The following is a 12,801-nucleotide window of genomic DNA, read 5'->3' on the forward strand; positions in this document are numbered from 1 at the left end:
GCCGACCCTCCGTGCCCCTATTTCGCATACACTCGACGCCGACTTCTTTAGTACCTACCAGAAAAGTACCTACCTCCGCCGACTACTTCGTTCGCGTAGAGAATGGCACTTGGTGCGTACTTGAAACTCGTCGCGAGATAGAGAATTATCAAGAGAGAATTTTTGTTGCAAAATATTTTTTAATTTGCCAAGATAAGGAACAGTTGTAATGATTTTAATAGCTGCCAAAATTTTGAGGCCAAAATATGTCAAATCAAAAATCTAAAATGCTGTAATACCTAATGATCGCATTCACGAAATAAGATACAATTACAACATCTCTTGGATATAAAAGAATGAGAAGAGAGGGAATTAATTATTCAGTTTAAAATTCGAAAGCTCCTCCCAAGTTAAATATAATTTTTTTTTTTTTTTTTTTTTTTTTTTTCAAATAACAGCCAATTATCTCTATTTTTCGACATGTTACGCTTGTAAGAATCTAATCAAGGGAAAATCTCATAAAGATTCCCCTCTTCGTTTCTAACCGAAACGATAAAACTACGAACGGTGCGGTCGAATGGAGCGGATGTTTGCTCGCGGGATGGATGACGATCAGAAAAGGAAACGCGATGGCTCCTGATGCGCTCTCATCATGCCGTGGCATCGAACCTGCTGTAATAACCGCTTCTTAGCACTCGCCATTCGCCATCCGTCCGCCAGTTCGAGCCGCTACGCACTCTGCCTGCGGATGCGTGCGGGGTATAGGAAAGAGTAAAAAAAAAAAAAAAAAAACCGAGTGGAAAAGTAGAGCCCGGAGTTAGAAAACACCCGATGGTGCTGCTTCTCGTGCGTATCCGCGGTGCGTGGGATAGTTCTCATCGCGTTATTATCGCCGTCCATGACGTACGCACACATTCCGCGCACGTCGCCGATAAATGCTCGCGTATGCTAGCTTAATGCATTCATATAGGGTGTTTCCGAAAGAGTGGTGAAAATTTTATCGTCACTTTTTTTCGTGGCTTTTCAATTTTCGAAAATATCCTTGTTAATTAAATTTTAGATTAAAGATTAAAGTATATGATTTTGTCAAAGTATTATACATGTATATATGATTGTAATTTTTAACAAAAATCAAAATTTTCATGTGTATTTACATATTTGAAATCTAATTTGCAAAAAGCTCTCTATTTGCAATTATTTAACATAAGAAACTTTAATATATATATATATATATATATATATATATATATATATATATAAACAGAAAATATTATAAAAATGTACTTTAAAATAATCAAAGAATATGTTTGAATATTTCGTTTCGTTATTTCAGAAACATTCGATATACAAGGCTAATCTATCACTGTAAAATCGATCTAGATAATAATTTTTCCGATAATCTACTCTTCTAATAAGTATAGAATTTAAGATCAAATCGATAAGATTCAACGACCAACATTTAACACAAGGATATCCCCGAGTGATAATCTAAATTGATTTTAAGAATCAAAATACACAATAAATCATATATTAAATCAAACGATCTCGCAATTTTGTAAAAATCGTAGTAACGAAAAATATATTAGAGATACCGTAAATTATAGCTCATTATAATATCTCATTGCAATAAAATAGTTAATATTAATTGACAAAAGAATTGAGAATTATGACATTCCAAAATCCAAGAGAATAGAAAGAGAATAACGTATAAAATAATAGGCCGAATTAGAAGCAAATTCGTGAACAGTCTCCACGAAAGGAAGTGGCTAACTATAAAAATAGGACACCCTTTATGCACTCACGCACCAGTCGGCACCAAGTGCCGAGGTAAAAAGTCGTTTCCGTTTGTCCATCTGCCGATCTCTCAGGGGGGGGGGGGGGGAAAGAACGTCCTCGCGGACAGGGGGATTGTCCGTGTATATCTTTCTCCCTCTTGACAACGCGCGACCTTGAGAAAATTGTACAAACACGATCGACCTTTCCAACGGCGCATTTCGGCGGTCCATTGCGTGAAATCGAATATAAGAAGCGATGCGAATAAATTACGTAAATGCGTGGATCGTGTCGCGCGGTATCTTGCGGTTTCTGTTCCGCTATGGCAAAAATTACTCGCAGTTAAGTTCGCAAAAAAATAAAACAAAAAAGTAAATAAAAAACATAATCGAGCGTTTTTTCCTTTACCGCTTCTTCCGCGCGCAAATATTATATCGTGCAATATTTCGAGGAGATTTACATGCGCTTGTTTATTCGTTCGGGCTTTTGAAGCGCCGTAGCGCATCCAACTTTTGGTATTTCATGTGTTTTATACCTATCGTATAAAGTCATTCCATTACTGCAATCTCTCTGTAAGAGAGAATCTGCACAAACAAATTTGTGTTAAAACAAATTCTATTTGGAAAGATTGATATTGATTTGTAAAAGAGAATTTTTATCGATGAGAATTGCAAGTGATATCTAAATATATTTTTAGAGATATCTAATAGAGATATTTAAATATATCTAAAGATTTAGAGATATCTAAATATATCTAAATACAATATGTAATTTTTTTTTCCTTAGATAATTATTTTTCCAATTATGTTTTAATTGAATAAAAATTTTACGAATTATGATTACAGGCCCACAAGATGAAACTCTATAAAATTTATTTTTATTTGATTTCTTGTCACATATATATTTATAGAAATCATTTTAGCGAAGTAAAAGACATTTTTCAGACAAAGAAATTGTAACTTCGCAAAAATTTTTTTCAGACTAAAAATATTCCAATTAAGATTAGATATAAGTAATGATAAAAATATGTAAACGATAGATAGAAGAAAAATTAATGAATTATATATAAATATAATCGGAACTGTATATAATATTACACAAATTGTTTGTGAAAAAATAGTTTCTCTCTCTCTCTTTGACAAGAAAACTAGACAAGTTTATGGTCGAGTAATCGATATTACATCCGCGGATAATCGACGAGCACGAGTGAAGCTTTGCGAGTGCGGTGTCATATTTCATGCGTACGAGTGCGTTTTCCATGCACGACATCGCAAACGCGCATACGGTGTACGGCTTCTGTTCGGAAACAACGTTGTCTCCGGTCTGCCTTGAGACTTGAAACCAGTTTATTTCGCTATATAAACTTTATGGAAAAAACGAAAATATTTTTGATAACATTCTTCTATCATGTATAACACATTGATTATTGATTTATTACATGATTATTTGTATCAAAATTTAAAAAATAGTTTGTAAAAAAAAAATTTATTAAATAAATAAAAGAAAATTATTTTATATTTATACTTTATATAATTACATTATCGTTCTAAATTGTTTAAAATTATTCGTATATATAAATCGGTTACATTAATCAATATTTTTAAACATCACTATATTCCACAAAAATCTTTAAAGCTTTTTATTATTCATTCGCGATACGAGATATTCGAGATATATATTTAGAGATTGGATTAATCTAACCGAAAGACGCAATTATCTGGCTACGATCACTTTAATATGGCTCATTAATGCAAGAACACGCGAGAGTTACCTTCCATTTTTTTAATCTCACCACCTCCATTATCTGTAAAATAATTTTTATCAGATTGGATAAAATGAAATATCCGCATGAGTAAGAGACGATTAAGATAATAAAGAGTGGCGCCGGCAATATGTCACCGCGATATGTCATTTCGCGTCACGAAAGAGAAATTTTTTCAAAGTCGTTAATCTGATGTTCCCGTATGTATAATTAACGACCGCCGTCTTTATAATCGTATTCGAGTCCTTGTAAGAGGCGATTACCTGCGGGAGGCATTGCACCCCGTGCTATCGAGGAATCGACCACATATCTCGATATCGCTGCTTTTAGCCTTCGCACATTGTTCCTTCCTCGAGCGATTAGTCATACTTAATCGTCTCGCGGTTTACGTGCATCTTTAGAATTCGCTTCTCGCATATGCAACACGCGTGAGAGAGCAATGACGCATAGGAAATTCAACAAAACGCTTTTCTACAGCTTTTATCGCGCATTCGCGATATCAAGTATTAATACATTTGTACGATTCAAAATTCAAATTATTTTATTCACAATATATACGTATATACGTGCTTAACATGTCCGTTGGTAAAATATTTTTTAAATATATTCGTGTTCCCCCCCCCCCCCCCCGCTTCTAGAAGAGTGATATAAAATAATATGCTTAATGTACATCAAATTTTATTGTGTTTTTTCTAACAATAAGTAAAAAAATCCGAATATTTCTTCGACACGATTTTTTAGACAAATTAAAAATTAGTCGTTAACAATTTGATAGAAATTAAGAAAATAAAATATTTTATACATAAATATGCATAATTCAGACAATTATATAAATTAATAATAAAATGATTGAAATTTTCAGGCTTATATGTATCAGGCTGAATCAAAGTATTTTTGGTATAGCTCTTTATGCTCGTCCCAACTAAACCCGTACTTAAGATTCCAACTGACGCATAGTGTGAAACTGCTTTCTCCTTATCCGCTTGTCTTCGCCCTTCGCGCCTTTAACTACGTTTCTCATCGAAGAACCTGCCGTGCCGGCATAATAAACTTTATTACGTTTTCTTTTGCTCTCTTTCTCGTCGCCTTGTCGAAGTTCTCATAGTAAATATTTCTCGCGAAATTATACCGTCCGTTTCGAAGACCTGCGACAATTTTTTCTGTCTGTCGTTATTCCGAATAAAATCGATAGCCTCGATGTTAGGTCGCGATAATGTTGAAAAATATGACAATATGAACTTTTTTCTTTCATCTTTTAATCCAATTGCAAATCGCTTTATTTTAACGGGAATGCTAACTCTACGTCGGGCAATTTTTACATTTGGAAAATACATAAAATTCAAAGTCCTTCCCGACGTGTATATGACGTAAAGGTCATAAACTGGGAAACAAGTGATCAATTTTAATAATAAAAATATGTAAAACTAGATATCACGGTCATTTCTCAACTTTTGCCGAATTAAAAATGCAAAAACGCACAAAGATATTAAATGTTTCATATTCAATGACTAATTCTCATTATCTAATAATCAGTCATTATTTAATTATATCAGTAAGATTCGCGTCAGACTCGATGCATTTTTAATACAATAAATATTTATTTCTCTCTATATGAGAAAAATATATAAAATCATATATGTGTTATGCAACCGTCGTTGTGTATTCAATATCATTATAAAGTAATATTTTTTATATCAAATTTTTTCACAACTTTAATCAATATTACTAAAATATTGATATTATTCAGTGATTATCATTTTTATTCTTATAATTATATTTAATTTTATATAGCTTATTATTAAACTATCAAAGAAATTATTTTCACCGTAAATTTAATGCCAAATATGACTATACGATTGCTATCTTTTACTGACATTGCATGTTACGCTGACATTAATCAGATAAAATGCAATATCATATTTGGCGTTAAATCTGCAAGATGGATATAGGTCAATGTCCTTATTAAGGCCCGTTTCTACGCACCGTTTGTATTTTACTATTACTGTCAATAACAACATTTGTACGCCGACTGTTCAAGTCAAGTTTGAAAGCTATACAGTTTATATACCAGCGGTACATACAATACACAGAGCTCGGCAAAGGAGTCCGAGCTATTCGATGGTCACTGAACCTCCCCTAACGAATCGATAGTACGACGGCCGCTTTAATAGGCGCGCACACGAGATCACGCGAGAGTAGCACGCGAGCGAGCGGAGTCACCTGCTGCGATCGAATTCCAAGTCCGCACCTGGCATCGTCGAAAAGTCGATTGTCTCGGCCATATACGCCCGTCATCGCACGAACACATGTTTTCACATACGTCATTTTTCGCCGATATAATATTATAATTTTTTTACAGCTAGAAATATATTTTCTTTTTTATTTCAGGAAACAATAAAAAAAGATTGTGTATAGAAAGTTGAAAAATATGCGAAACAATTACGAGTTTATATGTTCAGTGACTAAAAGACGTATATAGAGTCCTTGGCAATAAATAAGATTATGGTTAATATACTTTGCGTAATTTAAGGGTAATATCAAACAAAAATATTTTATTAATAGAATTCGAATATTAATATTAATTTTTGTTAATATTATATACAAATCATATTGTATTATTCGACTAATGAAAAAAAGATCGTGGATAATGTATTCCCTTCTATCTTCATTTTAATTTTCGCACAATTTTATTTTAAATCTAATAACTGAAAAAATATAATTCTACGAAGATATAAGTAATTGTTTAATATAAATATGATAAAAAATCTATGGTGTTTTGCATACAGTATTATACAATTCAATTCTGAAAATAATAACTTTATGTACATGTATATTATGAAGAAATTGAGAATTAATAATGTGGCATAATCTATCAAATATTTAAATTGCATTTCTATCAATATATGTATACGCGAAAATATTTAATTCAATAACATGGAAAATGATTGCAAGGGCAATCTTCGATCATATTTAACTCAAAACGACACTATCCGCAATTAAATTGCTAGAAACAAAAAAAAAGAAAGAAAAAGAAATAGCGAGCACGACTTGCAGAGACCTGACGATCGATTCTACTCTTAAATTACCATTTTCCTCGATGGACTTCTATAGCTTGTCGTTGCACCTGCAATGCCGTTATCAGAATCAGATCAACCGATGCAATGAATACTCTGCCATTTCTAACGTGCTACGCGTACTGTGTAGTTGTCATCTTTCGCGAGAATTCATTGTCGATGACATTTTCGTTTCGAGTACGATGACGATATGATTGCATTCGATTTCTCTCGAACGAAAGATATATTATACGTAAAATAGAAACTATTTGACGAAAAATAATTATTTAGGAAAAAGGAGAGAATGTGTGTATAGTCGATCTATAAAAATATACTCGTACCCTCGATTTAAAACTAATATATGTATCGTACATCATTCACACAGGTTTCAACGGTCGTTGCACAAGCGACAATGAACCGTCCTTTTCCGATACGTGGCCGTACATGTCCAGACAACCACTTCCGGTTCCTCATGCCACAGCCAGGACATGTCTCAAAAAACACGCTACGTGGCATGCGGATTAATGAGAGTCGTTATTGCGTGCAAGAATCGTGCGGGAGTGCGATTATAAAAGTTTGCTCCACGTGAAACACTTATCGCTTTTACTATTATAATATTATAAAACAAAACAGAAACGTTATTGCCAAAGATCAGAATTAAATTATTGAGTTTACTATCGAGACCATAAAAAAAAAAGAAAAAATGTAAATTATGCAAACACTCTCGCATTTTTATTATTATATATTTATATAACAAATAAATTATTTTCTTGCGTCTACAACATCAAAATTCTAAAATTAAAATTATATTGGTTTTAAACCTTGAATATAATGCGCAAAAATATTAAATATAGAAAAAACTATCTATTTTTAAAAAATCCTATCTACTGTATTTTGGAAATAAAATAAACTATTCACTTTTAGCTAATATAAAATGAAATAATATTTTCTCAAAGAACGATAAATTGATGAGCTTTTCTTACAATCAATATCAATATAATTCCCAATTTTATTTTCGGAACATTTATCCGGTTTATATGAGCAAAATGCTTAGATTCTTAGATTTTCTTCCCTCGTGTAAATCAGCTTTTCTCCCCTTTTCCTTGCATTTATGGGATCAGGAAATTGCCGCGAAATTGCCCGAAAATTGACATATCGCACCCTCACGCATAAACGCATTTTCTGCGGCTTCTCGCATCGGGAAACGAAGCTTTTAATATAAATTTGAGATAATTCATGCCTGACTTCCCGTTTTCCGCTCCGACATCGATCGTATCAACCCTCATATCCTGCTTTTCCCCTTGCAAATGCGTACGAAAATCCATCATATACGTAAATTTTAATCTCCAAATAAGATATCCACCAAAAATTTAATACGCGAGTATCAATTTTTGCCAATTTAAAAATTTTCGCGAATTAAAAAGCGCAAATTAAACCAAATTGTAAATAGATTCGTAAGAAATAAATGATAAGATATCAGTTTGTTATTTCAGCAAATGCCAAATATAATATTCATAATTCCGAGGAGAAATTCACGTTGGCGTGAATTATAATATTATACTATTATAATAATTCTTTATTCCACGAATAAATTCTTTTACATCTTAATGCGAATAATTTCATATTGTCAAAAATGATTTCCTTAATATATTTTAAAAGGTTATAAATTTGAATATCTTCGAACCCTCTCCTCTCGACCCGAAATTCCTAACGCGTTCCTCGACGAAGCTATTGGCGCAAAGTATGAAATTCCGTGCAATTTTCGAACATTTACACGATAACGATGTGCGAGAGCGAAAGTAATAACTAGAACGAGAAAAAAATATATAATTTGTAATGTACTACAGACCAAAAATCTCTATTAAACAACACAATAAATTACTATATAAAAATATACTTTATAAGCAGGATAATCGCTCAAAAAGATGCATTAAAATAATTATAGAATAATTCGAATAAAAAAGACATAGATAATAATTTACAAACATAAGAATATTTATCATTGTTAATTTTCTTTCTACATGAACCATATAATTGTAACTTATGGGAAAAGAACAACATTTATTTACGGATAGAATGATGTAATAAACATGATCCAAATTATGAAAGGCAGGAGAGCATGTAATATGATTGAAACTAGCAGAATCAAATTTTATGTGTGTTTGTGTACGGATGTGTGCGTATAGAGAGAAAGAGAAAAAGGAACGAAGAGGGAGAAGGAAGAACGAGAATAATCTGACTGACGAGAAGTTATGCGAAGCGTGAGACCGGAAGAAATCCAAGATACAATTGGCCGGAAGCGAAGGACCCTTCGAAGGTGATGCGATCCGAAGGTTGGATCACTTCGCGCGTTCTTCCTTCTTCTCTCCTTTTTCCTTCTTGCTTCGATAAAATCGAGAATGAATGGCGATCACGCGACGCGCGACCGCATCGAATACCGCGTCTGCGAATTTTAACTTGTTGTTAGCCTCATCACTTTTTACCGCTCCTACCGCCTCGCCTGTTCCAGAGAGTGCTCAACGATAGTAGTAGCGGCACGGAATTGTGCAACTACGGCTATTGTCTTTTGTGCGTGCTCTGCTACTTTCTGAAAGACGCACTAGACTTTCGACTTTGTCTCGCACACAGTCGAGGTTACAGATCGTATTTCATACCAGGTATTAAGATCTCTTTATCCTGCTTTTTTTGTGAAAATCCATTTCCTTCCTTTTTTAAATATGACATTTTTTAATCTATTTACTTATATCAAAAGCTAAAATGTTACTAAAAAATTTAGAGAGAGAGAGAATATAATATTAAAATTCACATTATATATGTACAATAAAATATGCAGTAACAACTAAGTTTCTAATAATCACTAGTAACGGTAAGACTTTGAAAATTTTAAACAATTTTTATAATTAATTAACAAATTTATTAATTAACAAATTACTCTAAATTATATTATTTATATTTTATTTGTCCGCCCCTATTGATATCGAACGCGATATAGAAATTAAAACAAGTATAGCTGGGAATCATGGATCCACATGGTCCCGTTAAACGTGATGCTAAATACCAGTGAAATTACCAAGCTTTATCTCACACAATATGCTACACACTTGCTATATTTCTCCATGAGAAATCTTTCCCATGGAGATTTAATAACGGCAAAAGATATTGAATATTTTATAAAGTTTCGTTACATAGAGAGAGATACTCATAATAAATTACCGGAAGGTTTCAGATCGATAAATGCTAATGTTACGAATAAATATTTGAGTTGACGATAAGGCGGCAATCTGTGCGTTAAACTTTCCGTTGCGAAAACACATTAACGCGGAATTATTAATCAACGTGAAATGACATATGTAAATCCTTCATTTGAAGCAACGCCTACGTGATTGCGTTTAATGAATGTATCCTCAATAAATTAATTTAATAAATTGTATCTTTGGTAAATTAACTTTGTAAATTGATTTCAAATTCTTTGTAAAGACAAAGAGAGAGAGAGAGAGAGAGAGAGAGAGAAAGAAAAAGTATTAAACAATTAAAATAATTAATAATTTAAAATGTTTGTCTACAATATAAATGTATCGTAAAATAAAATATGTTCCGTCAAAATAAAAACAATCGCAAGTGTTCAAGGAAAATATTTAATATAATTCTGTTATAAATAAAGAAGTGTGTAGCATTGTAACATTCATGAGCTGTTGTTCATTACATTTAAAAACACGACTAATTGACCATTAATTATAAACATTAATTAATATTCAATTAGAGAAAATAATATTGCAGGCTATAGTATACACATTAACTATCATTATAAATCAATGTTGCTAATTTACGTAAATTCATTCGGCTCGTTATACGAAAAAGTCTCGGATCGAAAGATCTACGGATATGTACTTGCGGGGGTTTTCAGCAAAGCCCGAGAGACATTACTTTACCGCGACGCATCATGATGTAACACCGCGACTCTTCAGATCCCATTTTCGTCGAGGGTAATTTGCAAATACGCCATTGTGTATAACCGTTTGCAAATACATGCAACATTTACAATGCGTCGCGGGCGCGAGCAAGGTTGTGCCGCGCGTGGGATCGTTCCCTTTACGCAATTTTGCCCAGCGGCGGTATGTAAAAGGATTTGAAGGACAAAGTATTGAGATACACCCGCAGGGAAGAGAAAAAAGATGAGACTCTCTATTTTCACAGTGTCATACCGCGAGAGTACCCATATTAGGGAACTCTAAGCAACTTTTACAGAACTTTACGCAAAGCACGAAATTATATATTTATTTATCTTTAAATTATCTATTTATCGCGACACATATGCGTCCATTGCGCAGTTCCAATCTCGTTTTTACATATTTATAATGGAATATAATATAGAACGTAGTGTGCATTCATCCGAGATTTCTATACGTAACGTTGTAAAAAATGCGCGTAAATAAAAGAGGTATGAATGAAAGAAAGATAAATCGTTGATTTAATAATTGACATGCCTCGCGGGGCTCTCTAACTGTCGCAGAACCATCTAAGAATAGTAGAGGCACGAATATGGTGCCCGCGGTGGGAAGAGAGAGTGAGACGAATGACGAGGGAAGGAAGGAGACAAGGAAGGGAAAGGATATGTAGATACGAGGAGGGAGATAACGGAAGAGGAAGAGGGGAAGCGTACGTTAAGACAGGTGGTGCGGATAATAACGTCTAACGGAAAGCGCCGACTGTGGGTCACAATAGTCGCATTTACTGGCAATAGCCATTTGGTCGCCGCACTTGGCGAATTAGCCTACTTGGAAAGTTACGCGGTCGAACTTGAACGACTATCAGCGCATCGTATATTTTATGCAAAGTAGAATTTTATTGCAAAACATTACATACGCGTATGTAAATACGCATCGCGAATCAATCGCCAAAAGAGTTGCTTTCTTACTTGAATATTAATTCCTAATTGAGATACGATTTATTAACATTGCGACTCGCGCGCACAGATTGAAGATGATTACGTTATTTAATTTTGCAAGAAAATGTAAGATAAAAAAACCAATTTTTTTGTACTGTATATTCGAATCGTCAAAGTAATATTTAAAGATTCGCAGAATTTATTGTTAAGAAATCTTCACGAGAGAGAAAAAAAAATATCTCGATAATAACAAAACGAAACAAGAACAAAAATTGTATTGCTCATATGCGTTGTTTCGCATTTATCATTCGCGCACGCGTATCCCACACACAAAAAAAATACGCTAATAAATTAAATTTATATTCCTGTAGTGAAATATTACCAATACCAAAACAACAGCAACTCTCTCTCTCTCTCTCTCTTGTGTTGTGTGAATGACGACATTTTCCTGAAAGTCACTCAATTTATTCCCCGGCCATTCATAAATACAAGAGCGCTTACAGCGATGAAATTCGCTCCCTACTATTTCGAACTGTTTATCCGGCGAGTATCGCGACAAAATAAAAAAAAAAAAAAAAATCTCCATTCATAAGTGCAACGATAAAATTCAATGTGTACTTAAAAGCGTAAATATCACGGGCATGGTAACGAAACGGAAAAGATAATTCATCAAGAGGCTTCGTTTTTGTTCGATGCAACGCATAACACTCTCACGACATGGGAAATATTAGATAACAAAAATTGTCATACAATTTAGTAATTTTTCAAATCTTTCCGCGAAAAAAATATTAAACATTAATAATTAATTAATTAAGTGCCACGCGAAAAATACCTTGCAATATACGCTCACATTTTTTTTTCTTCTTATATAGGAGAAAGAGAGAGAGAGAGAAGGAACGATATAAATATTTTATTTAAACTAATACGAGAAAACGGAATTCTCTCCACGGACCTCGATTGTTCTGACCTCATTATTGAATCGCTCAAACGATGCAAGCGCGATGCACACATTTCTCTCTTTCTCGCTGATTTTCCATTACCGCTACGCATAAATTCCTCGTTCCTAATCTTTCAACATCTTCCGCCACGAAATGTGTTTTCTTGCCTCTTTTTTTCTTCGCAAAAGAACTCCTTCTCCATTATCCTGTACACTGCGCGAGTTGATCGGTCGCGAATATAACGTTCAGAAAAATGCATACGTTCGCAGCTGCATTTCAATTCACGCGTTTACATTGATCCTAAACCACGAGGAAGCTAAAAACGCGCAAAATGCGCCGAGCTCTTGACGAATCCTGTTTACAAAGCTATCTCGATAAAAATATGAGCAATTAATATGAATTTTATCTAGC

The 12,801-nt window shown here is 33.6% G+C and overlaps 1 protein-coding gene across 1 annotated transcript in view; it reads right to left on the reverse strand.

Annotated features, from left to right (window-relative positions):
• The window catches only part of LOC138934366 (rap guanine nucleotide exchange factor-like), a 34,145-nt gene that overhangs the window by 16,981 nt on the left and 4,363 nt on the right, over positions 1 to 12,801 (reverse strand). The gene's annotated exons all lie outside the window — the stretch shown is intronic.

The sequence above is a fragment of the Polyergus mexicanus genome, unplaced genomic scaffold (genome assembly GCF_030449975.1).
Source record: "Polyergus mexicanus isolate NDT 795.1 unplaced genomic scaffold, iyPolMexi1.0 SCAF_1, whole genome shotgun sequence".
NCBI lineage: Eukaryota > Metazoa > Arthropoda > Insecta > Hymenoptera > Formicidae > Polyergus > Polyergus mexicanus.